General features: G+C 42.2%; 1 pseudogene; it reads right to left on the bottom strand.

The window, feature by feature from the left end:
- Nucleotides 1–6,855: 6,855 nt before the first annotated feature.
- LOC103677429 lies at nucleotides 6,856–15,849 on the bottom strand (annotated as a pseudogene).
- Nucleotides 15,850–16,640: the final 791 nt, after the last annotated feature.

Below are 16,640 nucleotides of genomic sequence, written 5' to 3'. Positions count from 1 at the left end.
GGCCCCAACGGTTCCAAATGGGTGGCTTCCACGAATCCCTGCTTTTTTAAATTAATTTTTTTTAAATGTTGCTTATTTATTTGAGAGAGAGAAAGCGCACCCACAAGAAAGCACAAGGGGGGAGGGGGAGGGGCAAAGGGAGAGGGAGAAGCAGACTCCCTGCTGAGCAAGGAGCTTGATATGGGACTCAATCCCAGGGCCTCAGGATCATGACCTGAGCCGAAGGCAGATGCTTGACTGACTGAGCCACCCAGGCGCCCCTTAATTTTTTAACTATTGTGGGAGGTGTCCCATATGCTGCTCACAATAAAGGCAGATGTGTGACTGTCGAAAAATAAACACTAAGAAATAATAAAACTAGTGGAGTTTGATTGGTATTGCACTGAATCGATAAATCAATTTGGAGATAATTGATATCTTTTTTAATAAAATTGAATCTTCCAATCAAAAATATGGTTATCTTTCCACTCATCTATGTCTTCATTAATGTCTCTCTGCAATGCTGTTTTAGTTCTTAGCATGGAGTAAAGGGTATAATTTAATTTCATTGTTTTATTTTTGTTGTTGTCAGTATATAGAAATACATTTTTCAGGGACACCTGGGTGGCTCAATCCATTAAGCAACTGCCTTTGGCTCAGATCATGATCCCAGTGTCCTGGAGTATAGCCTGAGTTCAGCTCCCTGCTCAGCAGGAAATCTGCTTGTCCCTCTGCCCCTCCCCCTCACTTGTGCTCTCTTGCTCTCTCTCAAATAAATAAATAAAATCTTTAAAAAAATTTTTAAAAGAATACATTTTTCATATCGACCTTATATCCTACAACTTTAAATTTACTTCTTAGTTCTAACAGTTATTTTGTGAAGTCTTTTTGATTTTCTGTACGATTATGTCAAAGTTTTAATGTCACCTTTTTTTGAACCTTCCTATGACTAGCCCAGACAGATTTGTTACCCCTCCATGAAATCCCACAATGCTATGTTGGTATCCACACCTCCATCATGGCCATTACTATGTTGTAATCAACTGTTTACCTACTGTGCTCTCAGTAAGAAAATGTGTCATTTTTTCATTTCACGTTTCCACTCCCTGGCATATTTGTGTAATGAATGAATGAATGAACGAACAAATGAATGAATATATGTTTAGTGTTCTGGAACTACTTATTCCAAATAAATACTCCAAATATTCTGTTTTTCCAAATACTCTGTTTCTTGCCCTATAGGTATACATTCTTTGTGTCTCATTTTAAAATCAAACAGTGGGGGGCGCCTGGGTGGCTCAGTCAGTTGAGCGTCTGCCTTCGCTCAGGTCGTGATCCCAGAGTCCTGGGATCGAGTCCCACATCAGGCTGGCTGCTCAACTGGAAGTCTGCTTCTCCCTCTGCCCCTACCGCCCACTCATACACTTGCTCTCTCTCTCTCTCTATCTATCTCTCTCTCTCGTGAGTGTGCACGCACAGAAATAAATAAAATCTAAACAAACAAAAAAAAAAATCAAACAGTGAACCACAGAGTTGGAAGTTCTGCCCAGTAACAGCACAGAAGTAAAGATGATTGATTCTACCTGGGAGGTAGGAACTTTGAAAGCTTTTTAGTGTGTATACTGTTAACTTAATACTGTTACAAGTATGTGTCTCCTCCTAACCTCTCCTTTCCTTTCTTTCTCAAAAATAGCTAGAACGTAACCGTATATTCCAAACAGAAGCTGGGACTCATCCTGTGACAATGTTGTGTTCTTAGCGGGATAAAGTGCAGAATCAGAAGAAGAAAATCCAGGGAGTATAGACGGCATCAGTAAAAGGGAAAGAACCCCCAGTTTTCCCCTAGAGGATCTTGGAGAGCTTACTCCCTGAACTTGGGCTTCCTCATATCTACCACACATCTGGAATCAGGTGATCCTAAGGACCTTCCAGCTCTGAAATGTTCCTTATGCTTCCATATTGCTAACCAGTGTTGATCATTCAGTACTATTTGCACTCCTATCTGCTTGGTCAACAGATCAACTTATTTAACAAATGGTTCATGTATTCCTACAACACAAGACTCCTTCCTTAGTGAGCACGTACTCCCTAGCGACAAGGCAAATGAGAGACAACCTGTATCCTTGCGGGACGTGAAAGCACTAGTTAATGTACTGAAGGCTTCTCATTTCCATCCAAGGAGAACACTTCAGCTTCCTTCCTTGCAGGAGGCTAAGAGAGGTGAGTGTGCAGCTAACATCAAGTGTGAGCTCATGGTTTCACATGTTCTCCTTACTTCCCCATTTCCCTGAACATAGGGTTTGTACCTACCAACAGCAGAAAGCTTCACCAGGATCCTCACACCCTATATTTAACAGGCTCAAAGGCCAACTGTTAATTCAACAAGTATTCGATGGAGAGAAAACAGAAAGGAAAAAGGGAAATTCCCTCTGCCCTGAAGAAGCTTCTCAGCCAGCCTTTCCGAGCTTTTGAGCCTGATTGGGAAGATACTTGTTATGGTAGAACATCGCAGAGTCAAATCCAGCTTGACTAACTGGATAAAGAGCCAGGAGATTATGACAGTGCAGAGGATATTCCAGAAGTGCATGTTGGAGGACACTCTTCCAGAACTCTCTGGGAGAAGCTGAAGTTAGGATTCCTACCCAGAGTTTTCCAATCTGTGGTCCTGCAGTCTAGTGAGACAGTTGTAATCAGAATTCTTTCAATCAAACATGTATTGGAGTGGATAAGAATAAATTATGTTTCATGAAACTTTGTTGCAGTTGAGCATGTGTGTGTGTGTGTGTGTGTGTGTGTGTGTGTGTGTGTGTGTGTGCTATGTGTGGGCTCATATATGAAACCTATTCCAATTATGGATCTCAGGCAAAAGGCGTGCCATCCTCCTCCACAGGCATCCAGTTCTTTTCATTTAAGAGTAGAACAGAGCTTTAAAGGCGCAAGATCTACAAAAGGATGGAAATAAGGGAATTGGTTTTTCCTGGGGAAGAGGTGGGGGAAGAGTAACCTTGCATTTCTACTAGTTACTGAGAGAGCTGGGGGGGGGGGAGGTAAGCTTCAATCACAAGGGAAGCCACAATTAGCTTATCTCCCTGATAAGTCAGGCACTTCCCTCAGAAAATCCACCCTTTAACACCTTCTTCCGTGGACCAGAGTTTAAAAAAAAAAAAAACTAAGGACATCTTTTCTTTTTTTTTTTTTCTTTATGTTTCTTGATTATATCTTTCCCTTCTGGTTTGCCTTAGATCCAAGAATAGTGGAAAATGTACTTTGCAGGTATGTTTTTTAGCACCTACAGTGTTCTGGGGCCAGACATTCAAATCTCAGTTCTGCTGCTTACAAATTGTATAATCCAGCAGAAGTGGCTAACTTCTCTCTGCCTCAGTTCCCACTGGAAATGGAGATAGCTATGCTGTGGACATCAAATAAGAGTATCTGAAATATATTTAAATACATGAAAAGAAGCACGAGAAGTACCCTTGGTTATTACCCATCCTGGCATTCACTGCCCTAGCGGTGAAATATTCCTCTCTGGTCTAATGGAGTTGTGTTCCATTTGGGAAATAGGAAGGTGTGCTCTTAGCAAACATATTTTGGGCAGCATGGTGATATAAAGGGAAGAATATGGCCTCTGGAGCCTAGACTAGGGCTCGAACTCTTAGCCTATTTATTTCCTCACCAAGTGACCTTGAGTAATTTAATTAACATCTGACCCCACCCCGCTCTAAAATGAGTATCTAATACTCACTGGGTGGGAGATAATGGACTGACTTGTTAATTTTCTCCTTTACCCTTTATAACAACTTCACAGGAAGACTAATAGTAATCCTAGTTCCAGGGCACCTCACTGTGCTTTCCAGAAGTTCTTGGTGATTACTTCAAAGTTAACTTGGAATAGCAAGGCAAAGGATGCCTGTACAATAAACTATATTCCAGATCCAAAGAACAAATTATCATTCCCACAGGAATTGCCCTATTCTCATGGAACGTTTTTGTTAATAAAATAATTTAAAAGGTTAAAAATAAAGATTTTAAAGAGTCATAATTCTCTTTAAGAAACAAAGCAAATGAGCAAAGGGGAAAAAAGAGAGAGAGACGAATGAAGAAACAGACTCTTAACTAGAGAGAACTACTTAAGGGGGGATGGGTGACATTGGTGTTGGGGATTAAGGAGGGCACTTGTCGGGGCGCCTGGGTAGTGCAGTAGTTAAGCGTCTGTCCCTGGCTCAGGGCGTGATCCTTGTGTTCCGGGTTCGAGTCCCACATCGGGCTCCTCTGCTGGGAGCCTGCTTCTTCCTCTCCCACTCCCCCTGCTTGTGTTCCCTCTCTCGCTGGCTGTCTCTCTGTCAAATAAATAAATAAAATCTTAAAAAAAAAAAAGGAGGGCACTTGTCGTGAGCACCAGGTATTGTATGGACGTGTAGAATTACCATATTGTACACCTGATACTAATATAACACTGTATGTTAACAAACTGGAATTTAAATAAAAACTTAATTTTTAAAAAAGGATCAGAATTCCCCTTCTTACTACAGCTATTTTTGTTGTTACCTATTACCTTGCAGTCTTTGTCCACATGCAGATATGGTTTCTCCTAGTTTCTGTCATGGAATAAACTAGTCACACTCTAATTTCCTATGTGACATTATTCATTTACCAGAGGAGTTCTCACATTACCCTATAAAGTAGCTCCAGAACTGACCACCTTATAAGAGTTTGAAAACACTAGATATGAACATTATATTCAAGTTTATGCTACAACAAGCCTCTTTATGAGCACAGTTCTGTTCCGTTTCATTTTTCTCTTTGCTGATTATATTCTTTGGAAAAATTACGAAGGCTTTGATGTTTTATATTTGTAACACATTCCCCCTTAAAAATGAGAATGGCCGTTTGTTAACAAATGGTGGATTCTTCATCTAATGCGGCCAAGAATTTTATCTGAGAGCTGATTTCATACTTGGAGAAATTGGGGTATAAACACATTTCGACAGACCAGCCCTTAAAATCCACTCATGCAAGGCACCCACCTCATTTAAATGACCAGGGAAAGCAATGCTGTGTGTTTCAGCAGCAGAGTCGCATGAAAAATCACCCAGCATTTCAAGAGACCAAAATCACCCTGCACTTACTGGAAGTCTAACACAGAAGGAAAGACACGGGGGAGGGAGAACAGGAAGAGAGTGAGGACAAATAATCTGTTACACATGCATTGTGTGCAGCAAGAGCAAATTGAAAGGGAGCTCAGCGTGCTTGAAGAGGTAGGATGCAAACCTGTCCTAAATGGGTATTATGTCCTATCGAAGTCTATTGTTTCATGGAGCCCGGGCCTAACAATGTCCCATTGTGGCAAATGCAAAGACAAGCTGGTTAAATCCCAGTTTTCCCTTCATTTTCAGTCTCCAGGACTGTACCCCTGAGGACGGTTCTGCTCTCACTGCCTGGGCTGCCACCCCGCTGGCCGTGTAAGTAAGGATGGTTTACAGGCTCCTAGTCTGATTTGAGGACGCTAAAAATCTTTTGACCTTGCTCTGATTTTTATTAAGTGTAAAGACTATAGCACGTATTTCCGGAGAGATGACATGGGAATAACTATGCCTGCAATTGCCAGCTTAGGGCCCACTGCTTATCTGCAAAGCCACCTTTGGAATTATTAAGAATGTTTCACACAGGCGGAAGATGCTTTGACGAGTTTTATGCAAATTAGTGGATGATTTAATGTTTTCATTTTAAAAGGAATTTAAAGACCAACTTCAACTGCAAGAAGCTGTTTTGCTTTAAAGAAGCCTGGAATGGGTGCTAATGCTAAGTGGATTCTAAAATCCCAGGACTAAAACAACAACCATATGTCTACCAAGTGTTCTCAATGCACACAAATTTCTGGGTCATGTGACATCTTTGTATTGCCACCGACTGCACAAGGACAGGAGAACCAGCCACCTGGGAATGGTTAATCAGGTGCTGTCATCATGGGAAGTTGCCTGGAAATCATCTACTTCATATCTCACCTCCGAGACGGAGAAGGATGCTGCCTTCTTACGGGGAGGGAGGTTTTACGTTGCTTACTGATGGTTTCCACAGAGAAGCAAAGAAATGAAAATGCAGACATTTCCAAGAAATGTCATAACCAACGTGTTCTGTGGTTGTGCCTTTTGTTCTTTCATCCCTATCGGAGTCAGAGGATCTTGGTATGCACTGACCTTGATTCAAGACACAAGGCAAGAATGCCTGCTGGACTTGGCGCTTCACAGAAAAAAGAGGCTGGGTCTTGGGGTATTTTGGGCTGATTCCTTCAAAAAGGGATGAGTTACAGAAATGTATTTCTATTCCCGGTGATGGAGCCTGTGAAGTATAATTGGAAGAAAGGCATCCCAGCCTTGACATTCCCCTTTCTTAGGTGACCATAGGCTGACTGCTCAACCTCCCTCTTGTACCCCATCCTCCATCTATAAAATGAGGGTGTAGCTGTCCTATCATCCTCACTAGGATATTGTTGAGGAGCAAAGAGACCTAGTGCTGGTAAAAGTGCTATATACAAGTAAGTTATTTGTATCTTGTGTTGATAACAAATATTCAGGGGAGGATGGTCCTTGAGCTTGCACGCATGGCATACTTCTTCCAGGATCTATTTAACAGGTGGACCTCTTCTTAACAACCCCTCCTTTTATACACTGACTGGTTGAAAGTTGAGAACTGCCTTCCACATTTGCTGAAGTTGTATTTCTTCCTTTCCTCTTTGGGGGTTGGGGTGATAGGAGACCTACTGATACACCTAATCAGATCTAATCGGGCCCATTAGGACTCAGCTCTGTGGAAAAGGTGGAAATAGGCAGAGGGAGCTGAAGTACAAACCGTAATACATAATTCTCCTGTTAGGACCATTTGATCAAATCTAAATTTTTTTTTGGTGAAAAAAATGTGTATTTTTTTCTGGACTCGGTTTCTCAATTAGATGATCCCAGTTTTGTTGGCAACATCCAAAGCATCATAGTCAGGAGCCAGTTAGACATATGCCTTCTCTCCATCAGGCCTGATCAGGGTGTTAATCTTGGCCACCTCATAGAGCTTTTTCACAGCTTGTTTGATCTGGAGCTTGTTGGCCGTGACATCCACAATGAACACAAGTATATTGTTGTCTTCTGTTTTCTTTATGGCTGCCTTGGTGGTCAGGGGGAACTTGAAGATGGCATAGTGGTCAAGCTTGTTTCTCCTGGCGCATTCTTTCAAGGATATTTGGGCTGGCTTCAGAGACGCAGTGTCTTGGGCTGTCGGAAGGTAAGTGATGTGTGGATCTTCTTTTGTCTATGACTGTGGATGCCTTTCAACAGCACTTTCTGGGCCTTCAAAGCCTTTGCTTTGGCTTCGGCTTTGGGAGGGGTAGGGCCTTCCTCTTCACCTTCAGTGCCATCTTTGTGAAAGGGATTTCTGATCAAACCTAATTTGGATGAACAAGACTTTAGTAACATTTTCTAAATTATATTATGATCTTCTTAACTTAAAATGTCTCTTTTTTATGCATCTAGCACATTATGTATTTTTAAGATCCTCTGGGTTCCAATTCTTTAGATCTATAGCCTATCGCCTGATTCATTAAAGTGCTATCCTTTTTCCTCTCTGATTGTAAGCAAATAGAAATATGTATGCTATCTAAGTAAACACCGCATTCCCTTCACCAGCCTCAGTGAATACTTAGGTGGTATGCATGACTGAATGTCAACTGGAAACTTCGTCATGATATAGTAAAAAAATAATAAGTTATAATCCTTCCATATGACTCCTTTGAGTTCCATTTTCCCATCTGTGAAATGAGGATTTGGCATTAGATGATTCCATCCAGTTCAAAAATGGAGTAAACAATAGCCTTTCACTAGGGGATTTTCTCCCTCCTTCTGCCCCCACCCACCCTGTTCCTCCTTCTCCCCCAAGAGCCTAGTAAATAATCAACCATCCATAGGGGCAGTGAGGGGTCGGGGGGGGGGCTCATGGATTCCTCAGGTCCACTCAACCCTTGCCCACCTCTCCAATATTCACCAATGGGAAAATCCAAGATTTTTCTGAGCAGGTTTGATTCACATCAGCAGCCATATGGGAATTGACTCATAAAATCTGTGCTAGGCTCTGGAATACAAAATAAGTGAGTGCCTGTCTTTTAAGGGTCTTTCCATCTCCATGGGGGAGAAAGCCAGAGAAACGGAACTGTAACATAATGAATTCAGGGCTCTGCAAGCATGTGCTCAGGTAGGGAGGAGCACAGAGGGGCACCTGTGAACCTATAGCCAGTCTAGAGGGTCTCACATCCTCAGACAGATCTCACAGTAATGTGGGTTCAGATTCGTGCAATTCCATGGCTAGCTTATACCAAATGGAGTAAACTGTGAAGTGTTGGAATTCTAAGGACTGTTGAGCTACTTTCTCAACCTTCTGATATAATCAGATTTCTTTCTATTGGAGGTGAGAGACCAGTGGCTGGAGATCCAGGTCTCCATTAACCTTCATACAATAGGGCTGATAAAGCCTCCTCTTCAAACAATGTCTTGGCAATCACTTTATCAGATGTAATTACATTTTCTAATCTTACAGTGACTTCCTTGCAGGTACTGAGGGACTCAGGTTAAGGATCTTCCCAAAGGTTATCTGTTTAGGTTCTGTCCAGTTTAAGGCTGCAGTTCTAAGTTTTATTAAGCATTGTCCCGCTCTACAGGTGGTGTCGCAGCAGAGCAATCCTCTAAACCCGGACAGATTGACCCCCAGTGCTAGGGGCCATCTAATCAACGTCTATCTCTGAACAATGTCATCAGTGCACCACCCATGCCCCTCCCTTCTGCTTGTGGAGACTGCAACTGATTCACCGCAAAGGCATTTGGTGAAATTCGGACTAAGGAGGTACCTGGTTTGTTTAGTGCGATCACCTAAGCTATTTTCACCTCACAGGTGGGGTCTGGATTATACACGAGGCTCATGGCTGCTAGACCCAGATATTTCACATACTAGGAAGCTGTCAGTGTAGATGATGTGATTAGAGACAAGAGGCATTAAAACTTACCTTGGTGTGTGACTGTGTTTAAAAAAAAAAAAAGACCAAAAAACCCACAACAGGTAGGTGAGTAGCCCAGTTTGGTTATATGCTTGGTCATCATCCAGCACTTCTTATTTCTGAGTTGATTAAAAAGAAGAGCTAGGGGTGAGAAGCAGAGGAGGAAATAACATTAAATACCTTAAAGTTACCCAATTCTTCCTTTTGATGAATTCCTTTCTTTTTGGGGAAATATTTTTCTGAGTAGTTTTGATGTTATCCAGCTCTGCCCATGTTGCTTGCTTAGTAGTGACTTCATTCCAAGCCCCCTTACCCTCTTAGTAAACAATAAAGAGATGGCACTATCCACCGTAAGTATACCCACAAGGTGAAAAAGCTCATTCTTTCTCTTTTTAAGTAAGAATTTAGGATATTGGTTTAGTTCAATCCTACAAACTTGCAGGTCCATTCTTTGGGAATAACTGTGCAATACCTTCATCCCTAACACATTGATTCTTCTCCTTACACTATAAGTCCTCATGCTTTACCTCTGCAAGTTATACCCAAGTTCAGGGGGCAACTGTTCAGATGCAGAACAGCAAAGGTGTTCTGACAAAAACGATCTCCTATATTTTTGGTGCAAACTTGTCCTTTCAGAAGTGATACATGTTTCTGACATCCAATTAATTTAAGTACTGTAAGACAGAAATGGCAAGATGGGATAAATTAGCACCTGTTCTAATGTGATCAAGGAAGTCATGTCCGATGCAGTTTGGAAAGCTGGTGTCCTATGAAAACCTGAAAAGCTCATCACGGCTCTGCTGCCAAGCCAGCTCTGAGAATCTGAGTCACTGGACCGCACTGTAGCTTGAAATTTACCTTCTTTTTTTTTTAAGAGAGAGAGAGAGAGAGCACGAGCTGGGTGGGGGGGTGTGCAGAGGGAGAGGGAGAAGCAGACTCCCCACTGAGCGGGGAGCCCATCCTGGGGCTCAATCCCAGGATCCTGAGATCATGACTTGAATTGAAGGCAGACACTTAATGCACTGAGCCACCCAGAGCACCCCTGAAATTTACCTTTTAATGAGGGGACAGGACCTGTGATGTCACTTCTAGGTCTAAAATGCTAAAATGTTTTGAAGGTTGTACTGATCAAACACAGTCTGTAGTTACACGGGGACCTAAATTTGGACAGTGTGCCTTTTTTTCTTGTGCTATCTTTAACTTATGGGAACTGTTTAACCTATCTAAAGATAGTGGTGCTATTAATGACAAGATGAAGCCTGTCCACAAACAAACTAGATCTGGGGCCCCTGGATGGCACAGTCGGTTAAACATCTGAGTCTCAGTTTCTGCTCTGGTTGTGATCTCAGGGCCCTGGGATTGAGCCCCGAGTGGGGATCCCTGCTCAGAGCAGAGTCTGCTAAAGTTTCTTTCTCTCTCCCTCTGCCTCTGCCCCTCCCCACACCCACTCACTTTCTCTCTCTCTGAAATAAATAAATAAATCTTTAAAAAAAGAAAAAACTAAATCCTAACCACTTTTTTAAAGTTACATTTATTAAATCAACATTTACTACCAAGTGCCAGGTAAGCTCTTCACAAGGAATCACTGTGTTACACCTCACACCAACCTCTGGATATTATCATATCCATATTTGAAATGAGGAAATTGGAGCACAGAGAGGTTGGGAATGAGCTTAGGGTCACACGCTGGTAAATAGTAGAACTAGGATTGGAATTAATCCATGCCTCAAGTTCTTTGCTATTATTCATGGTATCTAAAATTCATAGCAGTTTGAATGGTGTCTCCTCTGTGAACACCAGGGATTGCATATAGCACTCAGTGTGTTATATGAGACTGGGGCTAGGACTAACCTAAAATTTTCCTTTATTGACATGAATTTGGGTTTTTGTTTAAATTTCCTTTATAGTCCTCCAAAGTAAAATCTGTAAGTTCTTGCCCAAATCAGAAGAAGACAATGTCAAAGATGCTTGTGAGGGGAGGGAAAGTATGAAATATAATTAGATTGTTGAAGGCAACAATCAGTTTCAAGCTGCTTTAATCCACTGAATCTGTATTTATTGTACAAGTAGAATGGGGAGATCAAAGCCAATCTGTGTTCCTACCTTTGGGGAATGATCATTGTGTTGGTCAGGTCCTGAAGATGTATTAACAACCACTGCCTGTCTCCACTCCTCCTACCCCCAACAGCACCTCAGACCTGGAGGCCTGAGCACTCTACCTCTCTGTAATACTTGGGGGGGGGGGCGGTGAGGAACATTGAGTGTAAGTACACAAGCTGTACAAAGAATTCATAGAGGACACAGAAGTTCAGGAATGGAATGGCCTCCAGGGTCTCCAAAGTATCTCATTTCCAATCTTACTTTGTATTAGAGAACATGGTCTGGAATCACAGCCAGCCAGACTGAAAGACAAAGGCCATTTTCCATGAGGGAGGGCCTTTCTCCACCTAACGTCTTTCCTCTCATATTCTTATAAAATGATGACTTGCTGGCCCTCTTAAGTGCGGACTCTCCCTTGAATTTCCCGTTGGCTGCCTTACCCCACAGCTAACACTGAACTCTCTGATAGCCTCCTCTTGTAAGTAAGTGTAGACAAATTTCCAAAAGAAGTGGGTGGGAGAGGACATTCAGGCCAAGGGAGCAAAAGCCAGGAGAGAAGCCAACATGCAAGGAGCTGACAAACACTGAGCAGAGGTTCTCCAAATTGGCTGCCCATCAGAATCACCAGAAGAGCTTAGGGAGGATCCCATGCTCACGTTGCACCCCAGATTAATGAACAGGACTTCTGGGGTAAGGACACAAACATCTGTGATCTTGTGTGTAGCCACATTTCAGAACCGGTATCTTGGAGTGCAAAGAGTGAGCCCAAAGAAAGGCCAGGGATGAGCCTGAGGGCTGGTACTGGAAGGTAGATAGAGGAGGTAGTGAGGTAAATTTTCCGTTTTTTAATGATCAGAGGAACATGGTCAGATGCTGCTGGTGGTGAATAGGGAATGGCAAAACAACAGTGAAGCAAGAAAGACAGTGAAAAGGCTGCTGCCATACTGTCTGGCCAGGCCTAATTCCAGATACAGTAAGGCTCCAGAGCACAGAGAAGGTGGGGTTGAGATAGTAGAAGAAGTGATATGGGAAGAGTCAGGGAGTGGACACAGCTACATGACCAAAGGGAATGAAAAATTAAGAGTGGCTCATGTCTATCACAAGCAGCCTCATTGGCTCCCGCTACTGTTTATAGGATGTGCTAGCTGGGACATGCAGACAAGAGCAGCTTTTGGGCCTCTGCACTGTGCTGTCATGCTGGCCACAGGAGTCACTTACTCCCCACAGGTGAGTAGACAGATTAGGAGAGTAGGAGTTACCATCTCCAGGCAAGTAGTGACCCACATCTACATCTTAGGGCCCTGAACAGGTTCCATCAGCCTCATGGATGACCATTCTTCTCCAGAATGACCATTCCAGAAGAATAACCATCTTCACCAAACCAAAAATTGGAACACATGAGCTTCCCATAAATTTGTATAGCCCTTCAAGTATAATCTCTGAGACATGATTTGGATACCAAAATATTGAAATTTCTAGGTCCTTTTTACTTTTATATGAAAATAAAGAAAGGGTATTTAAAACAGGAGTATCCCAGAAAATCCTGGAGGTGTAATCTCCATAATCACATATTGTATATATTACATACTTGATGGAAAATCCTGAAAGTGTTCACCAAAAATGAGGATATTAGCACAGAAAGAATAACAGGCTTTCATATTCTTCAAATAAAATCAGAAGTAATACTCAATGTGAAGCCACCCAACTTAATTCAGTTCTTCTCTGTACTACCTGTGCCATGTTATTTTTAGTTATTGATTCAACTTTACAAAGTGAAAATGAGCATAGGTTTTCTAAAGTCTTTCATAACTCAAACCTATGCAAAGTTGTTTTGAGAGAGGAAGGAGGAACCAAGATATAGAGTTTCCAGAAATGAGAAAATAAAAAGAAAATCCTTTTATTATTATGTCTACAGAAAAATAATAATTTGGATTATGAAATAAAGCTATGAGCAAGAGATCCAGCCCTAAGATTGCAAATTTAAGTATGTATTTAGCATTCAGTCCATTTGTAGATTTATTTCAGGGTACCAATAAGTTATAGTGTCAAATAAAGACTGCTGAATGGAGCACTTGGTCTCAGCCTGGTAGTGCCGTCGCACTTTCTAGGAGACCCCAGCAGCCCTCTTTTCTGGCCCTTAGAGGCCAGTTCTGTTTAATGATTCACTGGAATAAATAAATGGTTTTTCCACCCTGCTGCCCATTGGAATCACCTACAGAGATTTTTAAATATATCAATGCCCCTAGAAATTTCCAAAATTTTTAAATTGGACTCTGGTAAATGGGTCCTTGGCATCAATAGCTTTAAAAGCTCCCCAACTGATTCTAATGCTTCACCAGAGTTGAGAATTACTGGATGAGTGACATGATTTTTAGGTTTCTGGGGCACCCGGGTGGCTCAGTCGGTTGGGCATCTGACTCCTGATTTCGGTTCAAGTCGTGATCTCAGGGTCATGAAATAGAGCCCCACGTCAGGCTCCATGCTCAGCACAGAGTCTGCTTGTCCCTCCCTCTCTGCTCCTCCCCCTACTCATTCTCTCTTTGTCCAATAAATAAATAAAATCTTTAGGAAAAAAACAAAACAAAACAAAAAAAACAGCTTTCTGTTTCATGGGGCACTTCTCCCTCAGACTCTCATTCCAAAAAGAAAATCCAGAATAGCACAGCTTCCTTTTGTTTTCAGCTGTGAGATACACACATGCAAAGACACCGCACATAGAGGTCAAGACCAATATTTTATTTTATTTTATTTTATTTTATTTTATTTTTAAAGATTTTATTTATTTATTTGACAGAGAGAGACAGCCAGCGAGAGAGGGAACACAGCAGGGGGAGTGGGAGAGGAAGAAGCAGGCTCATAGCGGAAGAGCCTGACGTGGGGCTCGATCCCATAACGCCGGGATCACGCCCTGAGCCGAAGGCAGGTGCTTAACCGCTGTGCCACCCAGGCGCCCCGAGACCAATATTTTAAAAGGGGAAATGCTTTCAGACGTTAAATATGACCCTTAACATCATAATGGCTTGGTTTGTTTTAAGGAAAAATTCTAAATTACTTCTAAAAGGTGTCTTTCAGGTGCACTGTAAGGTCTTCAGGTGTGCAAAAGGAAAATGAAAACTGGACAGAGCCCTTGGCCAGGGACAAGCACTGTGCTGTGAGGCCACTCACGTGGGAAACTGGCTCTCCATGGTGGTGGCGGTCTTGCTACTAACCTTTATGCCAGTGGAGTGAGCAGTTTCTCTAAATACAATAGAACCTCTGCCACTTTGAAGATAAGCTCACACAGGCTGCTTAAAACAATAATTCTGTACTTTCTTTCCTGTTTCTAGATTTATTTTAAGTATTAGTATAAAATGTCAGAGCAGCTGATAGCAGCCAGATCAGTTTGTATAAAACTCGACTGCCTGTTTGTAGTATATTACAGCTATATTTGACACAGGAAAGCACTTAATCATGCATGCTATCAGCACACCACACCCAGCTTTGTGAGGACCCTTGGAGGCTATGAGATTTATCACTGTGAACTTGAACTGGATGGACAGGCCCTAATGGATAATGCAGGCTGCTTCTGAGAAGTTAGGGCTGAGAGTGTACCATCCACAACCCAACTGCCAAGAAAAAGGTCAGGAATGTAAAGCCACCTCCCAGGAAGGGCCTGAGTACATCCCACCTATGCACTTTTATCTCAAGCTGTTGAAATTTTGTGAGTGTGAATCTGATGACATTGTAAGAACCTCCTGATGCCCATTTTGCCTTCAAAACTGCTTTTTGTGAGGGCCCCTAACCACATTTTTTTCTTCACACCAACTGATAAGTGACACTGCTTATGTGAAAGAGGCTAGCACTTGCGGGGCATTTGCCACCCTGCTAGGGTCTGGGCTGCAGTCATTCCCTCCATTTTCTATATTGAGCTGACCAAGGGGTGACTGTCCATGGTCCAGAAGTCCTGGCCCTACATCCTTCCTTTTAAATGTGAAGAGTTTGGGCCATGTGAGCTGGTATTTGCATTTCACTAGGAGTCAAGAAATCTGGATTCCACTCTTGGTTTCAACATTCTGTAGTGAGTATGTGACCTTACCCAAATCATCTTTGATTTTTGTTTCCACCTCTGTAATGGGGGTGACTAGGGATGTACCCAATGAGGATGTACCCAGATGGGGATGCACATTTCAGAGGATTGGAATAGAATGAATAGGAAAGTATCATCATTTTTTCATTAAATATTAATATTATTACATATCTGTTTGGAATTACACTCTGTAAGTAGACTTATTGGTCACAGCTCCACTCTTCCAAGGCACTCACTAAACTTCTCTTAGCCTCACTTACTTCAATTGTAAAATAGCCGTAGTAAGATCCATAGATTTTTTTCTTTTTATTTTGGACATTTTCAAACCTTTGTTTTTAATTTTTTTAAAGATGTATTTGTTTATTTGAGAGAGAGAGAGAGCTTGCACACGCATACGGGGGTGGGGGGGAGGCAGCGGGAGAAAGAAAACCCTCAAGCAGACTCCCCACTGAGCACCAAGCCCAATGCGGGGCTCAATCCCAGGACCCTGAGATCATGACCTGAGCCAAAATCAAGAGTCAGATGCTTAACCAACTGAGCCACTCAGGCACCCCTCAAACATATTTTTTAAAGTAGAGGCAATAGTAGAATGAACCATCATGTGTATCTTACCTGTCCCAAACATTTTTTTCCTGAATACCTTTACACCAAATCCCAGGCCGTTTTCACCCATCTCTGACTAATTAGGGTATACACTTTCTAATATCACCACCATGCCATTGTCCCACCTAGCAAAAATAACAATAATTCTTCATCCTCTGATATCTAGTCCATAGCTCATTTCCCTTATTGTCTCAAAAATGTATTTTTACAGTTGGTTTATTCACTTAGAAGGCCAAGAAGATCCAAATGTTGAATGTGGTTGCCATGTATCTTAAGCCACTTGTATTCTTTTTTTTTTCTTTTTTTAAAGATTTTATTTATTTTAGGGGCACCTGGGTGGCTCAATGAGTTAAATGTCTGTCTTCGGCTCTGGTCAAATCTATTTATTTCTTTTATTTATTTACCAGAGAGAGAGAGAGAACATGCAAGCACACATGCACAAGGGGAGGGGCAGAGGGAAAGGGAGAAGGAGAGAAGCAGACTCCCCACTGAGCACAGAGAGCCCGAGGTGGGGTGTGATCTCACAACCCTGAGATCATGACCTGAGCCAAAATCAGGAGTCAGTCACTCAACCCAGCGAGCCACCCAGACACACCTTAAGCCACTTATATTCTATAATAACAGTTCTCTCTCTCTTTAAATCACAACGTTTTGTTGGAGTAGCCATATCACTTATCCTGTGTAATGTTCCACCTTCTGGATTAGGTGGACTGCTTCCTTCTATGGTACTTAAATTTTTCCCCCCATTTTCCATATCTTGTAGGTTTGATGGTAAGGATTACATGAATTAATATTTGCAAAACATTGGGGCGCCTGGGTGGCACAGCGGTTAAGCATCTGCCTTTGGCTCAGGGCGTGATC

Source organism: Ursus maritimus, unplaced genomic scaffold (genome assembly GCF_017311325.1).
Source record: "Ursus maritimus isolate PB19 unplaced genomic scaffold, ASM1731132v1 scaffold_9, whole genome shotgun sequence".
NCBI lineage: Eukaryota > Metazoa > Chordata > Mammalia > Carnivora > Ursidae > Ursus > Ursus maritimus.
This window is presented reverse-complemented; position numbering and strand designations above follow the sequence as displayed.